The 21421-nt window shown below is 52.5% G+C and overlaps 1 pseudogene; it reads right to left on the reverse strand.

Moving 5' to 3' along the window:
- Positions 1 to 18313: 18313 nt before the first annotated feature.
- LOC132351077 (L-lactate dehydrogenase B chain-like) lies at positions 18314 to 19326 on the reverse strand (annotated as a pseudogene).
- Between the last annotated feature and the right edge of the window lie 2095 nt (positions 19327 to 21421).

Raw genomic sequence — 21421 nt, forward strand, 5'->3', positions numbered from 1 at the left:
GCACCCACTGTACCAGGCCCTTCAGTCCTCTCAGAATATGGTCCCCTGGGCTGGAGGGGGCCTTAGGGAGACCCACCACCCCTTAAATCCTGGCCCTCTGAAACACTCCCTTGGAGAGTGTGCTCACAGTCAAGGCAGTCCCTGTTCCAGCCAGCCAGCCCTGACCGTTAGAGCATTCTTCCTTAGGCCAGTGTCAGGCCTGCATTCCTGGAACAATCACCTAGTGTGTCTCCTCTTTTAAGGAAAGCTCTTCACATGTTAAGAGATAGTATCACGTTCTCCCGGAGCTGCCTAAATAGTCATCAGTGCCTGAACCCCTGGGGGCAAATTTAACTCTTGGAACCTCAGTTTCCTCATCTGAAAAATGGACACAACCATGGCTACTACTTATTGAACGCTTGCTCTGGCCTGACACAGCACTAAGCATGTCCCACGCCCCGAACAGCGGTGATTTAGTAAGAAGTTTTCCTCACCCTTGGCCAGCCTCCCAGGCCGAGCTCCGCGCTGGCTGGGAAGAGGTGTGGGCTCCCTCTGCTGGTCAGTAGGTGAATTGCAGACAGGAAAGGCGAGGACACGGTGGAATCATAGGCAGTCTTGGTGAGTGGGACCTCAAAGGTGGCCTGGCCCCGCCTGGTATCTTACAGATGAGGAAACTGAGGCCAGGGTTGCCACCTCATTGAATGAAGTTTGCCTGCATGGCCTCTGGCTTGGGGAGCTCCCCCGCCTGCCCCCCCGCAGGGAAGCTGGGCAGTTCAGTCCTAACGGGCTCCCTGACTCCTCCACTGCCCCGCACCTTTTTATCCCATCCACCTCACTCCATCTGGGGCTGCGCAGAGGAAGCGCAGGAGCTTGTGTGGTGGGGAGGACACAGCTGGGCACAGACACAGGGCAGAGGCTGAGGCCCCAGTTATGCCGTTCCACCAGCAAGCTGCAGTTCCAGGGAAGTTCCTGAAAGGCAAGGCAGGGGTCAGGAGGCGTGGGTTGTGGTGTCCATCCAGAGAACACCATCCCTGGGGAGAACAGGGGGCCCAGAGGGCTGGGTCTCCCAGCCTGTACCCCTCAGGGACACAAGTGGGAGCTTCAGGGACATCTATATCCTGCTTGTTAACAAAATTGGCAGGTGAGGCTCAAAGGGGCTCCCAGTTAGGCCCACTAGCAGACTTGGAGGATTCTGGAAACTTTGCAGCTTCTCCATGTTTGCCATTTATAATAGTGGCTTTCATTTATTGAACATCTCTTTGCCAGGAGCTGTGTGATGTGCTTTATGGGTATTATTATTTTTCCTTTCAATAATGCTACGAAGTAGGTATTATGAAGGCCATTTCACGATTGGGGAAACTGAGGCTTGGAGAGGTAAGGAAATGGTCATGTATCTGGAAGAGCTAGAATATGAATCCATGTCCTCTGATGTGAACGCCTTTCCACTAACCACACTGCCTCTAGTTTGTTCTCTCCTCCCTGTCCCTCGGTGATTAGCTATAGCGCCTCTAAAATGAGCAGGACCTTCCATCTCCACCTCCTTCCTCTCACCCACTGTCCCTGGGCGAGTGCAGCCACTCCCGAGGCTTCAGCCATGGTCTGGGAGATGCCTCCGCTGACGGCTCAGGCCCAGGCTCTCGGCACCTCTGACCCAGCTCTGGCCATCTCTTGGTCAGCTTTGGCCAATGTCCCCCAAACATTTCAGGCTCATCATGCTCCAAACTGAGTCTGTTCCTCCTCATGTGTCCTCATGTCAGTCTGTGGTCCCACCATCCACTCCCCACATCCAGTCACTGAGTCCTGTGTTTTCTTGTTTAAGACTCCAGAATGTGCTCACGGTTTTCCATCCCAGCTGTTACTGCCTTAATTCAGACATTCCCCACCTCCCCGCACCTCACCCCTTATTCCACCACAGCCTCCCAAACCTCCCACGTGTCTCCTCCCCAGGGATTCTCCCTTCTGCTGCTTGCCCACCTCTGCCCAACAGATCTTCCTAAACTTCAGATCTACACACATCACTTCACTGCTTATAAATCCTTCAGTTACTCCCATTGCTTTAAGGGGAAAAAAAAAATTTTTTTTAGCTTCGCCCATGGCTCTTGAGATCTGCTTTCTGCCTTCTCTCCCATTCACACCCGTCCCACCCTAAAGCCATCTGCACAGAAGTACCTGGAAATCCAGACCTTGCTTCACCTTCTGCCACCACATCTTTCTAGCCTGACTAATGCCTATTCCTTCTTCCCATCTCACCTCCAACATGCCCTCGTCCTGGAAGGCTCCCTGGATTTCCCTTGCCTCTCAGCTGGTTCAGGGGTTGTGGTCTGAGAGGACATGCTGCTTCTTATATGTCTGTCAGAAACCTTAGTCCAAGATATTGGTGAAGACCTTAATTTTCTCTTCTATTAGGCAAGGAAATACTTGAGGACAGGGTTTTGTGTCTTTTCCGTGTAATACCCACAACCAAGCCAGTGCCTGCCACCTAATAGAGGATCACTGAGTGAATGAATGAGTGAGTGAATGAATGAATGAAGGTAGACAGGAACCAGAAGTTAGGAAAGCAGAAGTGGCTGTGAGTGGAGGGAGTGCCCTGGATCCTGCTCTGAGGAAGGGGTCGGTGTCCCTTGGGCACATATTTCTCCCAAGTCTAGCTGCATGTCAGGGGGCCTCCCCCTCTTTCTCACCTCTCCCTGACAGCTGGCGCTGCCAGAATACTAGTTCTGTGAGGGTAAGGGGCCTGGAGGATGATCAGGGACCTACAGTTTAAACTGAGACCATCCTTCCCCTCCCGAGGGACCTTGCCAGCCTCCTCAAGGCTTTGGGGGCTGATGGGAGAAATGGAAGTATGAGATGCTGGGATTGATCACCTGCCCCACCCAGCACTGATTATGCACCGACTGTGTGCAGGGCCCTTTGCTGAACCTCTGAGCTTGTGCACATTCAAATGTGACCATCCTTTGGTCTAGTTGCAGATGAGACTAGTGTGAGCACAAGCCACAGGGGACAGGAATGAGCTCTGGCCGAGTGCTGGAGGACATTCAGCAGGGTGAGGACGTCTGAAGCTGGGGCAGTCAGCCAGGAGGTGAGACTTGACCGATCTTGAAGCAGAGAGAAAAGGCAAGGGCATTGCTAGAAGGGGGATAGTCTGCATTGAGGCTGGAGGTCAGCACACACTGGCAAGTGTACTCTAGGGACAAAGAACAGATGCTTTACCTGGGGCCAAGGTTTAGGGAGGGAGTGGTGGGAAATCAGTTTGGAAAGGGACATTGGAACCAGGTCCTGGAGGACTTTGCCCGGCCAAGGAGTTTGGACTTGAACAGTAAGTAAGGTCGAATGGTGAGACCCACAGGGCAGTGGGAAGGTTGGGGCTGGGGCGGGGGGGTCTTTGTCTTTGGGAACAATGCCACGCAGGGAGGCCAGGCAGCCCCCAGCGCTTTCCCCAGCCTCATCAGCCGAGGGGCCATTTTCTCCGAGGCCAGCAGGGGGCAGGACAGACCCACGATGTTTCCTTAGCCTAGGCCTGGGGTGGGGTGGCCCTTCTGGGAGTGGGGAGGAACACCAGGCCCAGAGGAAACAGGCCAGCTGCTTACAGCTCCATGTGTGTGTGTGTGCGCGCATGTGTGTGTGTGCGCGCGCGCGCGCGCGCGTGCGTGTGTGTGTGTGTGTGTGTGTGTGTGTGTGTGTTGGGGTAGGGGTGGAGGCAGGCCGGCTCCTTTCCTTAAAAGGCCAGTGTGTGGCCATTGAAGCTGCCAGGTCTGGTGACCTGATGGGACAGCCCTGGGTTGGGCACCCACCCTTCTAGGGCATACGCACCACCCGAGTCCAGCTCTCCAGCTGTGCCCCTTGCTTTTGGTATCCCCAGCCCCTCCCCCTAATGAGGGAGCCCCAGCATCATGAAGCATCTGAACTGGGCCCCTGAGGGCACCCCAGCTCCTTCGGAATCAAACCAAATCCAGGAAAGCAGCTAGGGAGAAGGAAGTCCCATTCCCCTGCTCACTCCCTTCCCCAAAGTGGAGGAGGGAAGGTTGTCAGGACAAGCAGAAGTCATTCACGTGGGCATTTGACAAAGATTTTACCCAGTGGCCTCTGTGCTAGAGAGAGGGACACAAAGATGGGAGGGCAGCATCCCGCCAAGGCAGCATCCTGGCCCCGAGCCCCCAGTGCACAGGGCCAAAGACTCCCACGGCTTAGCTGGTAAGTGTTGAGGGGCTATGAACAAAGTGCCCGGAAGCCCTGAGGAGGAGAGGATACTTCTGCTCATTCAGGGCTGCAGGAGTTTTGACAAAGGAGGTGATACTGAAGCTAGGCCTTGAAACATGAATAAGATTTTGCCAGATGGAGAAAAAGGAAAGGCATCCTAGATGGGGGAACCAGCAGAGCGAAGGCACAGAGGTAAGGCTGTGTTCAGAGAACACTGATGAACTTGTATTGACTGCAAAGTCCATTGTAAAGACTCGAGTAACCAGTTCCTTTTTTTGCTGGACATTTAAGCTGCTTCCAGTTTTTACTATTACAGACAGTGCTGAGATGAACAACTATATTTGCAGATTGTCAGCTGATTAAAATTTGAATATATGTTACCAAGTTGCCTTCCAAAAACACTATAACAATTTACAGTTCCACCAGTAGTGTATGAGAATGTCCATTTTCTTGCATCTGCACTAATATGAGTATTATCAAACTTTTAAATCTTTGCCGATGTGATAGGTGAAAAGTGATATCTCATTAAAAGTTTTTAAGTGTCTTTAAGAGTGAGGTTGAGCATATTTTCCTATATTTGTTGACTATTTTAATTACTTTCTTCTCTTTTTGTGAATCCCATGTTACCAGCCTTTGACCATTTTGAGGGAGGGCTATGCATCTTTTTTTCATTGATTTGTAGGAGCTCTTTGTATATTAAGGAAATAAGCATCTAAGATCCATTTTATTATCCGCTATATACTCCATGTTTGGAAAAAATTTGTTAAATAGAGATTGTTATTACTTCTTTCTCCATTTTCTCAATTTGATTCTGGTACACGGACCCTCGGAATGCTTATCAGCACGAGATGGTCTGCATTGAGCTGATGTAATTCCAGCCAAAAGCAAAGCCTTAGACTTTTTGTTGATCCCAGAAGCCTCACTGTGGCTAAATGTGGGCTGTCTGTTGGCTTTCTGAAATACTTTAAGTGGCTTGAGGAACCTTAGGGGCTGGGGCCCTCGCGTGGGAGCTGCAGCCACAGCTTTGGCCCCTTTAGCACGGCTCTCTTGAGCAGCAGTGTAGTCTGCACCTGTGCGCGTCCCTCGGTGCAGCTGTGGATTCTTATGTTCTGGTGAGTGGGCTGAGTGTTTGCATATTTGTCCTTTGTTTATAGACAGTGGTGTGGGTCCCTCTTTTTGTCAGCAGAAAGTCCCTGAGGCAGGACTGAGCCTGCCCCCAGGCCAGGCCCAGTGGGACTTTACTGGTGCTGAGTCCTGGGGATGGAGGAGAGGATGGAGGAGGAGATGGAGGAAGGCAGGAAGGGGGGCAGGAGAGGCTCCCAGATGGCCCCAACCCCTCTGGCCTCTCCACTTCCTCGGGGGGATCGCCTCAGAGCCACATCCCATTCCCTTAAGGTGGGGTGTGTAGAGCCCCGGGCAGGATGAGAGCTGGTTTGCAGAGGCTGCAGTTGGGGAGTGGGGTGCTAGACACCAAATATGGAGGAGTGGGGGGGGCACAGATTTGGGGGGTTGGGGGCAGGGGGCGGTGTTTTTCAGTTTTCTGGGCACCCCCCCCAATATAAAGGTGGTTTCACTGGGGGAGGCACTGCTCCCTCCTAGTCCTGGGGGGGTTGTGGGAGGGTGGCTCTGAGATCCCAGTGGGAGCAGGGACTGGCGGTGGGCAGGGGTGGCGGGAGAAGGAGAACCCTGGTGGAGCCTTGCAACGGACTTGAAGCCTCCAGTTTGGTTTGTTCGTTTAACCCAGGGCTGACTTTTATGAGACCGCCACATTCCTGGGGATTGGCGAGTGAAAGTGATTAATGGGGTTGGCTATGGTAGCGGGAGCAGCAGGAAGCAGAGGCGGAGGAAGCCCAGAAGAACCTGAGCTGACACCCCGAAGCCCCAGATTCCCAGAGCTGTGGCGGGTGCTGGTGTGGAAGGGACTTGTGGTCCTGCGGAACCCCGCATCCCACCCCCCAGGGCTGGAGAAGGAGAGGTTCTCCTGCCTCTTCCAGGGTGAGAGCGCTTCTCTGCCTGGTGAGCAGACCCGAGGCTGGGCGGGGGCAGAGCCAGGGCAGGGTCAGAGGCAAGTCTACCCGGGTTCTGTCCTGGAACTGCGCCTGAGGCATGTGACTCATCCCCGGAGCCTGAGCTTCCTCTGGAAAACAGGGCCAGGAGGTAGCTTATAGATAGCGCCTGGCTCCGCTCTCCTGATACCTCCTTATCTCGTGGGCTCCCTCAGCCAATGAGGCCTGGGCCCACACGGAGTCTCTGAGGAGGCAGTGAGAAAGCACCACCCCGTCTTCCACACGGTTTACTTTGGTTCTGCAGAAGTTTACCTCACTGAGTAAATACACAAATCTACCACGATGACGAATTTGAATGCTGCTCCCGTGTACAGTGAGACTAGGTAGGTGAATTAGCTTCTGTTTCCCTTTCATGCCTGTCAGAGCCAGTGATGATGTAAGCAGGTAGGGTAGGGGGTCCTGGAGAAAGAGAACCAGGCATGGCTTTCTTGACATAAGATAAGCCATTTTTGGCCTAAGCCATTTTGGGATCTAAGTCTGGCCACGATGCTTGCCCTTGAACAGTTCTCAGTAACTAATGATCTTAAGGGAAGTGAGGGAATGCAGGAACAAAGGGAAAGCAGTCAAGAAATAATAGTTCAGGAAAACAACAAAGTCCTAGTTCCTCCTCGAGGATATACATTACAATCTGATACCTGTCTTTAATTCTGCAGGAACTAAGGCCCCGCACCCAGGTGGAGGACGGAATGATGTTGACCCTCCTGACTTCGGTCAACTAAAGCCTGGACTCCGTTGACCTTTGCCCCAATTCTACGCTGAATTCGCCTCTGCTCAAGCCCCTTCATGAATATGCATGCACCCTTAGCTTAAAACTTCCCTAAATTGCTGTTCGGGGAGACACGGCTTTGGGAAAGGTCCCCGGTGTTCTCCTTAGTTGCGGCAAGTAACAATAAATCCTTCCTTCTCCCGACCTTTGGCTTGGTTGTGTCTTTTGGTTCAACAACTAGCGAGAGGTGAACCCAGTTTTCGGATAACAATGACACTCAGAATATGGTGGTGAAGAACGCAGCTTCAGAGCCAGAGCCAGAACCAGACAGACAAGGAGAGGGCCTGCCTCACCGGAGCAGGCTTTGTGGGCTGGTTCCACATCTACACATGCGGCCTGGCAGGATCCACTGCTCCTGTGAGGGTCAGGTCACCCTGGTGTGCAGTGCTCAGTGGAGGGCTGAAGGGCCCTTCTCCTTCTCCCAGCCAGGCCCTGCCCGCCTAAGCTGGCTGGGAGAAGGAGTCTGACTCTAGGCTGGTTGTTCTCATCTGGAACATGCACGGGTCTTGAAATCCCTTTCAGCTCTTAAGTCTGACCCAAAACTACCACTAGCTCCCGGTCTGGGCTGTCCAACTCCACGATCAGTTTAGTGGGCCAGGTTCAAAGAGTAGGCCTAGGCTGAGAACTCAGGACACAGCCGTTTGTGGGCAAGAACGGTGGATCCTTTGGGGTGTCAGAAAAGGCCTAGAACGTGAAGGAGACATGGGGGCCCCAGCTGGAGGTGAGAGAGGAGGTGCTTGAGGGTAGTTGACATGGGACATGTGTGTGCATGTGTGTAGCGGTGTGTGTGCATGCGTACACGTGTGTGTTTGTGTGTGGTTTTGTGTGTGTATATCTTTAAAAATAACATCTGTCCCATTTCCCTGTTTTTCTAGAGCAGGCCCGATTGGGGCAGGGTCTGTCCTGGAACTGCCAGGGCAGTATGTGTGTGTATTGGGGTGGATGTGATAAAATGTGGCTCTTGATAAAGCCACAACAAAGGCCTCTCAATTTCTTTGGTGTTGTTTTGGGGATTTTTTTATGCCTCTGCCACCCATGAAATCAAGAGTTTCTATCTAATTCATTTCCTCAAGGAATGTATTGAGCGAGGCCCAGGAGACTGTACTCTAGGTCAGAGACTGGGCCTGAGGGTCTCAGAGGTAGAGGGATAATAAGACGTGGCTCCTGTGGCCCCTGAGCCCACAGCCAGCGGTGCACCGCAGAGAGCAGGGAGGCTTGCTGGGATAGCCTGGGCCGCGGGCTGCAGGGGCACAGAGGGCTGCTGGTTCTGCCTGGGGTGGGCAGCAGGAGACGCCACCTCCAAGGTGGCCTTGAGCCTACAGTGAAGAGTGGATGAGCGTCAGCGAGGTCCCCACGGTGGAGACAGGCTCCTTGGCCTGAGGTCCCACTTGTGCCAGAGGTGTGAAAGAGCCTGGGCTGTTGGAGAACTAGAAGTGGTGTGGTGTGGCCAGACCTTGGGGACAGAGAGCGTGGAGACAGACGCTCTGTCTGGATGAAGGTGCTCATCTTGAGGGTTACTTCTCTGAGTTTTCTGGGGCCTGGCGGAGGAGTTTGGACTTTAGTCCACGGCAGGGGTCACCTGCTCAGCGGCCTGCAGGGCGGGGATTGGGGGCGGGGGGGTGCGAAGATGCCCGTGCAGCAGGTTGCTCTGCGGAGGGCAGGTCTTCTCCCCAAGGTGGGCCGGCACACCCAGTCGATGTGTCACCCAACTCAGTCTTCAGAGAAGCTGGAAACCCATATTTTTATGTGGGCACTTTTATTTTTAGATGTTAGTAATTAATTCAAATTTAACACATAACAAAACAAAAACGCACATGCAGGCCAAACAGGAAAGGTCTGCGATCCTGAGGCGGCTCAGAGGTCGCTAGTGTGACCCCAGCCTGCGGTGGGGGAGGAAGCACCCGAGGTTCTGAGTGGGAGTGAGGGGGTCAGAGCCTGCTTGCTGTGGACGCATCTTGGAGACGGCCGTAAGGAGGGCAGGGTGCAGGTAAGCCGAGAGACCAGCTGAGAAGCTGAGAGAAAAATCTCCTTCCTCTCTATTCATACATTTACCGAATGCTGATTGGGCACGTGTTGCGGGCAGGCACCGTTCTGGGCGGTGCTGCTAAGGGGACGCCCAGAGGTGGAGCTCCATCCTAGATAAGAGTACTACAGGCAGCCAGAGGGCTCCAGCATTCAAGGTTGCACGCTGGTGTTTTTGTTTTCTGGATTCTTATGCCTCCTTTAGCCTCATTTCCCCACCTGCTGGCCGAGGTCCAGGCTAACTCTCCTGTTCCCTCCCAGGCATCCTTGCCTGTCTCTGTGGGCCCCGGGGCTATACTTTGGGTCCCAGGCCAAAACCGCACTCGGCAGAGGCTCCATCACAGCCTATTTTCTGCATTGTGCCTCCACTCCGGTTGTACCCCCCTTCCCTTCTGGAGTTTATCGCTGCCTCTTTTGGAACTCACAGTTCCTCTGAAAGCTCCCCTTTGCACTATAGCTCTGCCCTCCACACTCATCCTCCAGTGACTAGATCCTGGTGGGGGAGGGGCCTCTCTCCCTCTTCCCTAGTCTTCGCATCAGCAGGAAAATAGCAGAGCTTTTACTCTGGACCCGAGCAGACAATGCCTGTATTCATGCATCTAGCTGAGCAACCAGTCTGGGCCTATGCTAGTCTAGGAGTGCCCACATGAGACCTGGTCCCTGTCCTCAAGGCAGTCCCAGGAGAGGAGAGTAAGGCCTGTCCACCACCAACAGAAAAACCACTTAATGCCTGAGAGATGGTCCCCATGAGCCAATGAGGGCTGTGGGAGAGCAGGGACCTAATTCTTAGTGCTAGGCATTTGACCTGCATGGACTCATGGAATCTCACCACAACCCATTAAGGTCAGCCCTGTTATTGTACCATTTTACAGATGAGGAGACTGAGGCTCAGAGAAGTGAGTAACCAGCCTGAGATGGCATAGCTGTCAGTTGCAGCAGCACTTTGTTTTGACCCCAGGGAGGTTGACTGCCAAGCCCACTTCCTTCATGGGGTTGAGGCTTGGGGGGGTCAGCTGAGAGCCAGCCTGAGGTGGTGGGGGAGGCTATTTCAGGGGTGGGGTGGGAGAGCTGGCGGGCTGCTGAGGCACAGCCCCAGTGGCATCTGCTGGACTTTTCTGGAAATGAAGAGTGCTTCAAGCTGACTGATACATTATTTGTGGGAGAGCCTGGCTGCTGGAGGGGTCCAGCAATGCCCCCACCCTCCTCAGGCTCTCGCCCAGCCCTCTCTCAGGCCTCTGAGTCCATGGCGCGTGCCTCTCCCTTCTCCTTCCAGACAAAGGATGAGCACTGGATTAGGAGCCAGGGTCCAGGAACTCACCCATGACCTTGACTCTGGGCCTGTAAAATGGGCATAAGTACTGACTATCCTGCAGGGACTTAGTAGAGATCAAAAAATTGAAGATTACAGAAGGAAACTGCTAGAAACCTTTTGAGGTGCGATTCACCAGGTATTTATTGAGCACGTACTCTGTGCCAGGCCGTGCACTGGATTTTAGGAATACAGTTCCCAGGAAGACAGACACAGTTCTTACCTGCATGGGGCTTAGAGTCTACAGGGGAGGCGGGCGTGAAGTAGTGGCACAGATAAATACATAAGTACAAAATGAATCTTGCCCTACAAGATTGTTTAACCGGGACCAAATGTGGGGTCAGGGAGGTTTTCCTAAGGAAATGGAATTTAAGCTTAAGCTGAAGGATGGGGGTGGTCAGCTATGTACAGGGCAGGGAAGGGCCCTCAGGTACAGGGCATGAATGCAAAGCCCTGGAGTGGGAAGCGAGCCAGAGGCTTGTGACAGGACATAAGGGGGTGGGAGGACTGACAGCTGGGTTAGGCATGGCCTTGTGAAAGGGAGCTAGCGAAGGAGTATAAGTGACCTAACAACAATAAACCTGATCTCCAACCCTTGTCTCCTTGTCCTGGGCCCCTGGAACTGCTCCCTGTCTTCTTTGCCCTCGGTGTCCACTCTGTGTGATGAGAAACTGGGCTTGGGAGGGGGTCTCAGCCCCCGCCCCCTCCCTGAACCAAGGGGCAGCTGATTGAAAGCAGATGCCTTGCCCTGGTGTGGCCCTGGTGGGAGCGGTGAGGCTGGCTCCCCACTGCTGACCTCAGACCTGCACCGCTGGCATGTCCAGGCCGCAGACTCTCTGTCAGCAAAGCCGCATCCGTCCTGCACAGAGACGGTCACTGTGGCTGCCCACACCCCCAACCCAGCAATTTCCCTGCCCCGGTGAGAAACCTCCTGTGCTCCTGGGCCAAGGCCCAGCCTCCTCTAATTGGGCCTGGAGCCCCGGCTGGAGGAGGGAGACATGCCAGGAAGGTTCTTAGAAAGGCACGAGCCTGGGAGAGGTCCCTGTCACCCTTACCTGGTTCCTCAGCACACCTGTACCAGTGTCATGCCAAGTGGGGCACCATTTTCCTATGTGCCTCGGGCTAGGCTCTGGGCTAAATGCTTTACGTCCTCCTACTAAATCCTCACAAACAGCTCCGTGAGGTCCATACTGTTGGCAAGGTGCGTGACTGAGGCTCAGAGAGGGTGCTTGTCACATAGCTGGTAGATGGCAGAGCTGGGGTTTGAACCCAGGTATTAGGCTCTAAAGGTTGTGACTCTAGTGGTCTCTGGCTGTTCCTGTACCCTCAGACACTCCCCGTGTCTGCCGCTCCTGAGGGAGCCCAGCTCAGCTCCAGGCTGCTCAAGGCCCAGAGGCTCCTGGAGGTCTTAGCACAGGGCACTGAGATGGACCCAGAGAACGCTGCAGCAGCCTCTGCGCGGTGTGAGCCCCTCTCTCGAGCAGCCTGAGCTCTGGGCACTGTCAAGGGCAGTATGCTTGCTGTTGATTCAGTTTGAACCATGCCCAGTGGTCCCTTCAGAGAGGGGAATTACAGTTTTGATGGTTGCTTCTGAACCCCCCTGGGAGCACCTCTGGCACACCTCCCCTTCACTAGGTCCTGCCATCACACTCCCCAGTCTCCACTGTGCACCTGGAGGAATTCAGGGATCTCCCAGAGATGCCTCCTGGGTCTTTCAGCAAACCTAGTGCCACCCTGACTGCCCCTCGCTCTTAGGCCACCCTAGAAATGCGTCCTCTTTCCTCTGTTCCCACAAGGCTGCCCACCCCTCCCGCAGACCCATCTGTTCCCCCATTACCCTGATTTCCCTGGTCCATTTCCCCCTCTTTTGTCCAACCCAGCATCTCTGCTGGATCCCCTCCTTCAGATAGGTCTTTTTGCTCTCAGTCAGTCGGTCAGTCAGTCAACAAGCGTTCATTGAGCCATATGGACAAACTGACAAGAGCTCAGGTGCTGGAGCCAGCCACCAGGGATACCAGAACGCAACCCTCTCCCGCCCTGTTCCAGGAGCTCACACCTGGTGCTCCTGGAGCATGAAGAGAAAAGGTTCCCCTGCTGCCCTGGCCTCAACTTTGGCTTCTCCCTGCTGTCTAGTTACTGAGAAGAAAAATGATGCCCCATGGAGACCACTTTTTTCTTTGTTCTCTGTGAGAGTTACCTTGGTGGTCTGTGGGCAGGTGAATCAGCACTGAGGCTAACCATGGAGGGTGGCCAAGGTGTGCAGCTTTCTGGGGACTTTCAGACACAGAGGAGTAGCGAGATCGTTTGTGCTTTAGGGTCTGGAAATGAGAAGTAGCCCCAGCCCCAGCACGGATCCTGGGGAAGGAAAAGGGACTAAACTCCAATCTGTGGAGAGTGGACCCAGGAGCCCCGCAGACTCAGCATGGGAATGGCGGTGTATGGGCATGAACAGCATGAGTGTGGGTAGTAACTCTGGGAGCAGGACTGGGGACGCTTTGGGCCGTACCTGGAGTTATCCCCCTGGAAGATCCATGTGGCCTGTGGGGCTCTGGGTGGCACAGGACCAGCTTCTCCTTCTGACCATGTGGGAATAGTGTCAACAGGCAGCGGGACTGGTCAGAGTTCCAGGGCTCCTGGCCCCCTTTGGGGAGTTGACCCCCTACTTCGGAGCACGTAAGACTTGGGGTTCTTGGACAATTCAAAGGGAGAGGAAGCTTCAGGAGGAAGGTATAGATTTCCTTCAAGTATAGTAGACTGGGTCTGGATGGTTTTAATTAAAATTCCAAAATCAAAGAAATGCAATAGTATTTGCACCCCAATTTTCTGTTGCCACTCATCATGGTTACTAAATAAAACAGCAGCTTCTATATCCCAAGAACTTACTGTGGGCCACATATGTGCCAAAACTTCCATATACATTATTCTATTTGATCCTCAAAACAAGAGAGGTGCTTTTTATCACCGTTTTACACATGAGGAAACTGAGGCACAGAGAAGTTAGTCAACTTGCCCAAAGTCACACAGCTAGCAGAGCTATGAACTGGGCTTATAATCCACATTATCTCTCACTCCAGAGTCCTTCAACCACAGATCCCACCCTACATCTGCATCTAGGGGTTCCCTTCTGTGGGGGTCCCAGGAGATCTGGGCCTGCAGGCAGGAGTCCTGGGGTCTGGAGGCCCCAGGGCCTAACATGATGGGGCCACTGTCAGGTGCCTGTCTCCCACAGCTGGATTCCATTACAGTGTGGATGGCTGCCTTTAGAAAGCAACCTTCTCCTGGGCTGTGAAGGAACAGGGTGACCACAGCCAGTGAACCCTGGGGCCCCTTGAGTTTCCACTGCCCGCCCAGCAGGGTTTCACAAACCCGTTGACGTTGACAGGGCGGCCTGTGTGGAGAGAGCAGGAAGCCTGGGGGCCCTGTGGTCTGCCGGCATTGCTCAGAGTTTCCTTGGCTGAGCTCTTCCTGCAGGGCCCTCTTCAGGGCTCTGCCAGGCCAGCACCCCTGCCAGGCCAGCACCCCCTGTCCTGAGGGCTGCTTTGGCCTTGTCTGGCTCTGAGAGACAAAGCCTACTGACCCCAGGGTCTCTGAAGGGCCAGGAAGGCCCTGTCGTCTGGGCGCTGAGCCTTGGGGGAGCTTTGAGATTCTGGCGATGGCCTCAGGGTGTCTAAAGGTTCCTGGGGACCAGCACTGTGAAGTGGGACAAGGACAGTGCTACCTGCAGTCAGAATTCTCAGCCTCCACGCTCAGCTCCAATGCAGACTAGGACTGTGACCTCTGGCAGGTGTCTTACCTCCCCGAGCCCCCTTCCCTCATCTGCCTTACAGGGGTGTAAAACCCTTGTCAAACAGGAAAATGCTCTGCAAGAATTAGTGGCCCTCACCTGGCCGTGGCCTGACCTTAGGACCCATTGGTTCTCCCTTGTGGAAACGGCCAAGTCTGAATTTACAGGTTCCCACAGAAAAGGGGAAAAGCATTCTAGGTAGAGGACAGCCTGAGCAAACGCTCAGAGTCAGGAACACACACACGTGTGTTGAGCTCTTTGTGCCAGGCACTGTCTTAAATATTTTACATACATGAACTCATTTCTCTCTCTTAATATCCCTATAAAGTAGATACTAGCTTGCCCCCATTTTACAGCTGAGGCAATGGAGGCCCAGAGAGGAAAAGTAACTTGCTCAAGATCACACAGCTGGAAGTGAGGAACCAAGATTGTAACCCAAGCAGTCTGCGATGAGAACATGAGTGCAGACAAGGCAGTGGACCTGGAAAAGACATCAGGGATTTGGGCACATCTACCTTGTCCTCTGTGGTAGGGCCAGTGCCTAGTATGGTGCCTGGCACACTGTGGGTACTCAAAGGTGTTCCTGAAACCTAGGCTCTGCAGAAGGTGTGGTCGGCTTGTTTATCTGGGGACACTGAAGTTTTGCATGATCAGGGGAAGCTGGACTTACTGGGTGGGGGGAAGTATGGGTGCAGGGCTGAAGCCTAGACTGTCTCATTGCCTCTTTGGCTTGAGATTTGGTCCCTGCCCAAGCCAGTCCTGGGGCAGTAGTCTCCTTCTCAGTGGGGCTGCTGGACCCCCACTGGCAGGAGGGCCCACCAGGTGGACAGGCAGGAATTTTAAATAGTTCCTCAATCTCCCTCTGGGCCCCTCCCCTTAGGCCCTGCCTCTCCTCCCTTCCCTCAGGTACTGGCACACTACCTGCTTCACTCCCTGTGGGATGTTCTTCGCTCCCGGAGCTCAGGGTCTGGGGTGGGCTGGACTTCTGGGGGGACACACACAGACTTGGAGGAGCGGAGCGTGTTTGCTGCCGGCAGAGGCTGCTGAGAGACCGGCCTGTGTGCCGGGCTGGAGAGCTGGGATGCTGGTGAGAAAGGAAGTTTCCGTGCTTTGTGGCACTCAGACCCCACCAGGAATGTGGCTTTGGGCCAGGATCCCTCTGGGCAAGAAAGGATGACTCGGCAGAAACAGCATCCTGACCCCACAGGATAACTGGAGCCGTTGCACTGGGGGCGGATGCTAAGCGGCGGGGCTGGTGAATTTATGACCCCTCCACCTCAGCCTTCATCTCCACCCTCCCCCCAGCCCGCCTTTAGATGCCCTTCTCCGGGCTGCGGTTTTCAGACTCTCAGAGTAACAACTTTCAGACAGACTGGACGGGGGGCCCCCAGCTCTTCCCACTCCAAGGGATGGAATTGAGAAATGATGGGGAGGAAGCAATCTGCCATTGAGGCCCCAGGTCTGGCCAAGGGCAGGCACCCAGCATGGCTCAAGGTGGGGGACACTGGGCAGTGGAGGGAGCTGGCCTGGGCCGGGCACCGGGGAATTCCAGCCCAGCAGAGCCAATTGGAAGCACATGTGTTTAGACAGGCATGGAAACCCACAAAGCTGCTTTTCCGTTCCTTGAGTCCAGCTTCTGAAAAATGAAGCATCTATCACCAGGAACCCTGGGAAATGTGTCCCTTTGTCACCAAAAGCTTTCATGGAACAGGCCAGTCACTACTGGGGAGTATAATGGCACTCTAATTGGTGCCAGCCTTCTGCCCACTTGCACCCCAGGTCCTGAGCAGAAATGGATGATGGTGGTGGTGAAAATGAGGATATTATAGCCCCAGCCGCTGCTGCTGTTAGAATTCATCAAGTGTTTCGCATATACACTGCTAACCATTTTTACCTGTTTAATCTCACGCATTCCTCATAAATACCCTATAAAGTACGTATGTACTGATCTCCTAATTTTAAGAAAGGAAACAGCTTTGCAGAAGATTAACTTGCCTGAGGTCACCCAGGTACTAAGTGGCAGAATAAGCTTCCAAGTCTGGGATCTTAATGATTGGCTTGATTCATGACCCCCTTCTTCTGCCCCTTGGGGGAAAGAGGAAGGCAGAGTGCTTATGGCTCTGCCCCCTTCCCTGGGTGCCACACAGTGACAGAGGGTCACCAGGGTTGGCCCATGGAAACACTGACCCCTTTCTGGGAGCCGTTGCAACACTTGGCGGTTTCCTGTGCAAAGCATCTTGGGCTCTTGGGGTCTGGTGAGCAGTGAGGATCCTGGGATTTGGGGCTAGACGACAGGAGTCTGCACTTGACTTACTAGCTGTGCGGCTTTGACACTTTACTCCGTCCCCCTGACCTTGTCTCCCTCACCTGTAAAATGAGAAAGAAGAACACAACGACTTGCCCTCCGTCACCTGCCCAGCGAGAGAAAACGTAGACCCTAAGGCCACTGCAGCCAGGGGAACCAGCCAGACAGCAAGCAGAGGGCCTGATGGGGGTGTCCAGAGGGGAAGAGGTAGGCGGGGCTGGCATCCCACGGCTTGGCTCCCTGGTCAGGAAAGCGGCGGGCAGAGATCAGGAGTTCCTTTCTTAACAGATGACAGCTGCTTTGCACTAATTCAGCTGCCTCATAGAGATCACCTGGAGGTGAGGACCCACAGCAGAATGGCTGCATCTTCCCAGGAAAATCCCATGGGCAGAACTGGTCTAGGCACCAGATGACAATCAGTTCCTTGCAAGGGCCCTGTTTTCTGACTTCCCTGTTGATGGAATCTCTTGTCCTGCTCTAACGTGGGCTTCTGTTAGTTGACTGGTTCCTGTTGCCCCAGCAACAGAGCAATAGTGGAGGAGGTGGCTGCAAACGGCTGTTAAATCACTTAATCAACTGTGACACACAGGCACCCTGCCAAACAGGGGTGGTTACAGCTATGCCAGACTTAGTCACTGCCTGCAACTTGATGTGGCTAAGATGGTCATAAACATGCACGGAACAGGCAAATAGGCCCCCAACAAATACATCTTGGTTGATTGATTTCAGAATCATGAAGACATTATATTACGTCCCTTACAGTTTTATCCCTGAGTTTATTTTGTTATATTCAAGACCTTGGCAAACCAGTCATTTCCGTAGAAGGTGTATGGCCAGGCTATCCTCCCAGTCACCCCATCCCTCGGCTCTTCGTAAGGATTTATCAATAACAACATACCCGTTCTGTTTGGGCTGTTATTATGGTTCTATTCTGAAACATCCTGTAGTGGTTATTTTTTGGAAACATCATTTGGCTCATAATCTCTTAGCAACAGACCTTGAGGGCTAACAGCCGATGTAACTCCAAGTGAGATGATTGTACCTCGTGCGTGGGCAAACAAACCCACAGCAGCCAAGTCCGAGCACTCTCTGATTAGGGGTTTCATTGTTTTAGGTCATCGAACGTCACCAGCACCCACCACGAGCCAAGCTTGCTTTGTTATATGCCCGAGAGCATTTGCTGTGGCAGCCACGCACCCAGGGCCCGGGAGAACTTTCAGTCACCAGGTGCCCAAGGCCATCGTCACAGCCTCGTCTCCTCCTGGTACAGGTCCCAGACTGTGTGTCTGACTTGGAAGAGGAGGAGGGCAGGGGCAGCGGCCCCTCACTCTGTGCGTGCCTGCACATCATGTCCTCACCCCCCCCCCCAACCCCGTGCAGCGGTGTCAGGACTGTCCTGCTGTGTGACAGCCGAGGAAGCGGCAGCTCAAGCAGGTGAAGCCACCAGCCATGGCCACAGGTTGGCAGAGGCAGGAATCAGGACCTGTCCAAGCCCCCAGCCTCCATCCTTTCTTTGTTTCCTTCCATCCTTCCTTCCTTCATTTCTTCTTTTCCTTTTTTTAATAGTCAGTATTCTTAGTTCAAGGGCTCCTATTGCAAACATAAAACCAAACATGGGCTTTGATTCTGTGAACCTGAATTCACACATCTAGGAAGAGAAAAGCAAACTGTGATCCATGTACATGGATGAAAACCAAAGGATCATGGCTAATCACATTGGAGTTTTTGTTGTTGTTGTTTGTTTGTTTGTTTGTTGGCCCCTCCGCACAGCATGTGGGATCTTAGTTCCCCGACTGGGATGGAATCCGTGCCCCCTGCAGTGGAAGCGCAGAGTCCTAACCACCGGACTGCCAGGGAATTCCCTCACATAGGAGTTGTAAAATTTCTACAGCCTAGAACCCAGAAGCCACAGGTCTTATAGGTCATTCTGGATGTCCCACGGGGTATCTGTACTTTTCTTGAGTTGAGCAAACTTATCAGCCTTCAGCTTCTGGTTGATAACACTGGTTAACCCCCAAGCATTAAGGATATATGAACAGCTCCAGAAGACTTCATTCTCAATGCGGTGCGTCCCCTTCACCATTGTTGACACCGGTTGAATCCTGGATAGATTTTTCACCATGGATTCAATGAGATCAGTCACATTTCAACCAATAGACCAGCTGGTTATCTTTTTAGCTTGGTGATTTCACACGCACTTTCCACCACCGTCTTACATGCTTCCTTCCAATTTTCACTATTGTTGTTCTTTCCCATTTCTGGACTCTGTTCCCAGAGAGAAACGCTGGCCACATATACTCCAAACAGCCACACTTGAGTTGCCATGTTCTCTCCAAATCCATCCATGACAGCTGCTGGCATGAATGCCAAGTTTTCAGCCATAAAATAGTGAAACCTAGCAGAATCCACATTTGACACCCACTTTCAATCACGCGGTGCTTAAGTAATCCACTTTCCAGGTAACTATGTGAGACTATCCACTGGGTTGGAAACCACAATTATGATGCAATCAGGACTGTACCTGATGATCTGAGGAGCAATGAATTTGAAGACAACATTCCTCTGCACCAGATTAATAGGACTCTCTCCTTCTCACTGGCGGACTCTTGCAGTTACCCTCACAATCTCTGAATTGGCAATCACAGAGTAAACTGTATCTGCCACAAATTTTGGTGTCTGAAGAAAGAAGTCCCCATGCTGCAGATGCATCATTTCTACTTTGAGTTTATCTTTTCAAGCATCCACAAGGGCAAGTTCATCAGCCAGGGACTTTGCCAGAATGCTGATGTCACATGCCATACCTACATGTCCAATACCCACTACAATGATTTTATTATTTGGGCCTGTTGCCTCTTCTTCTGCGACCAGCGCAATCAGTTTTTCCTTAAGAGATGCCATTGTGCACAGGAGAGAGAAGGCTTTGGGGACAGTTGTAATAGTCGTGCAAAGGATACAAGGTCAGCCATGTGCCCAGCCTCCTCTCTTTCTGTTCATCCTGTTCACGCATCCAAGTCCATAGGGACAGCTAGGCCTTCACGAGATGTGTGATCTCTATAAGGCAGTTCTCCAGAGTGTAGCACATGAGGGCCATTGCCGCACACCAGATCCATAGGGGAGCCACTGACCCCAGCATTCACAGGCAGTGCGGGGTCTGCCTGCCACTGGGGCTCGTAATCCCTTTTTTATTTTGGTCTCTCCCCAAGGCTGAGACCATGGTTCTCCATGGTAGGAATGCAAATTAAAGTAATAGCGACCACTTACTACTATGAGCCAGGAACTTGATTTATATGCCTCTATTCACTCCTTAAAACTTTATAAGGACATTTACAGATCAGGAAATTGAGGGTCAGAGTAGTTGAATGACTTACCATAAGGTTCATAAAACAGGTTCTTTTGGTGACACCCACAGTCCTCCTCCTCCCCTTCCCACAGCTCTGTTACTCGTGAGCAGAGGTGGGTTTACTGAGCAACCCTTGACGCTTATGCTCTGGGTCCCCTTCCAAGCCCTAGAAATCTATTCATATGGCCACATATTTTTGTGAAATTTGAAAAAATAAGATGTTTTAACTTTTATCTTCTAGAGGAGAGCCTCCCTCAGGTTCCACAGAACCTGGATCACCTGTTCATGAGTGTATACCTTAAACATCCTATCTAAAAGTTTGCTTCTTCCTTCTGTCTCCTTTCCCTACTTTATTTGCTCTCCTTGGCACTTTCACTAACACACCATGTACTTTATGTATTTATCTTATTTACTGCACGTCATAGGCACCACTCACTAAGTGTTTTTGGGTGAATGAAGGCAGCCATTGTCCTTATACATACAGCCATCCTGTGCAGTAGGTTGTTTCCATATTATAGAAAAGATATAAAGATGTGAGAAATGACTTGCTCAAAGGCACCCACCAAAAACTCCAATCCCCATCCTCCTGCTCTGAGCTACCTTTGGACTTGGCCATGTCTAAATTTCCTCTGGCCATGACATCATAACTTACTCATAGACCAGACATCTCCCTGCTATTTCATCCTTGACTCCTCCCTCTCTCAACAAGCTCCCCCTACCCTCCAAATACTATCGACCGCCTCCCAAATATCTCTCAGACCCAATCACTTCTCTCCACTGCCCCCACCACAGACAGGGTCTTCATCAGCTTCCTGGTGGTCTCCCTGCCACTGGTCTCTTCCCCCTACAGCTTCCAGAGGCTGACCTGATCAAGTCACTCTCCTGCTGGAGAACTATTCCATGGATTCTTATTTCTTAGAGGTCAGATCTGAAATCCTCAGCCTGACCCACAAGACCCACATTGGCTTTTATTTTTTCCAGTTCCTCAAACTCACCATCTCCTTCCTGACTCAGAGCCTTTGCACATGCTCCACCTACCCTCAGCGCCTGAACATTCTTCCTCTCCTCCCTCCCTATCATCCTACTTAACTTCTACTCACCCTTTTGGTCTCAAAGCAGCATCACTTCCTCAGGGCTACCTTCCATGTCCATCCACACTGGGTGAGAGCCCCTGTGAATTGTTTTTACAGCTCCCTGTATATCTCTGCTAAGAACTGATTACAACTGTCATTAAATAACCTATCGCATTGTTTTGGGGGGTGGGTTGACCTGCTATTGTGACCCCTCCCTCCACCCTCCTCCCCAGACCAGGTGTACCTTGCTCACTACTATATCTTTGTATGGTATTGTTCGTTTGTTTGTTTCATATTGGAGTATAGTTGATTAACAATGTTGTGTTAGTTTCAGGTGTACAGTATGTATTGTTTGTTTGGCTTAAGGGATAAAGACATGTATTCCTCTCTCACATATAACCCTCAAGGTGAGTGTTTCTTATCAGCTGGCGGCAGTGTTCCACGTGGTCCTTTGGGGACCCAAGTTCCTTCCATCCTGTGGCTCTGTCATTCCTAGGAGTTGTCATCTGCATAGTTGAGGCTGGGTCATTGCCACATCTGAGTTGGAGCCAGCAGGAAGGGGGAAGAGTTTTCTAGGTTT

This window comes from Balaenoptera ricei, chromosome 1 (genome assembly GCF_028023285.1).
Source record: "Balaenoptera ricei isolate mBalRic1 chromosome 1, mBalRic1.hap2, whole genome shotgun sequence".
In the NCBI taxonomy this organism is placed as follows: Eukaryota; Metazoa; Chordata; class Mammalia; order Artiodactyla; family Balaenopteridae; genus Balaenoptera; species Balaenoptera ricei.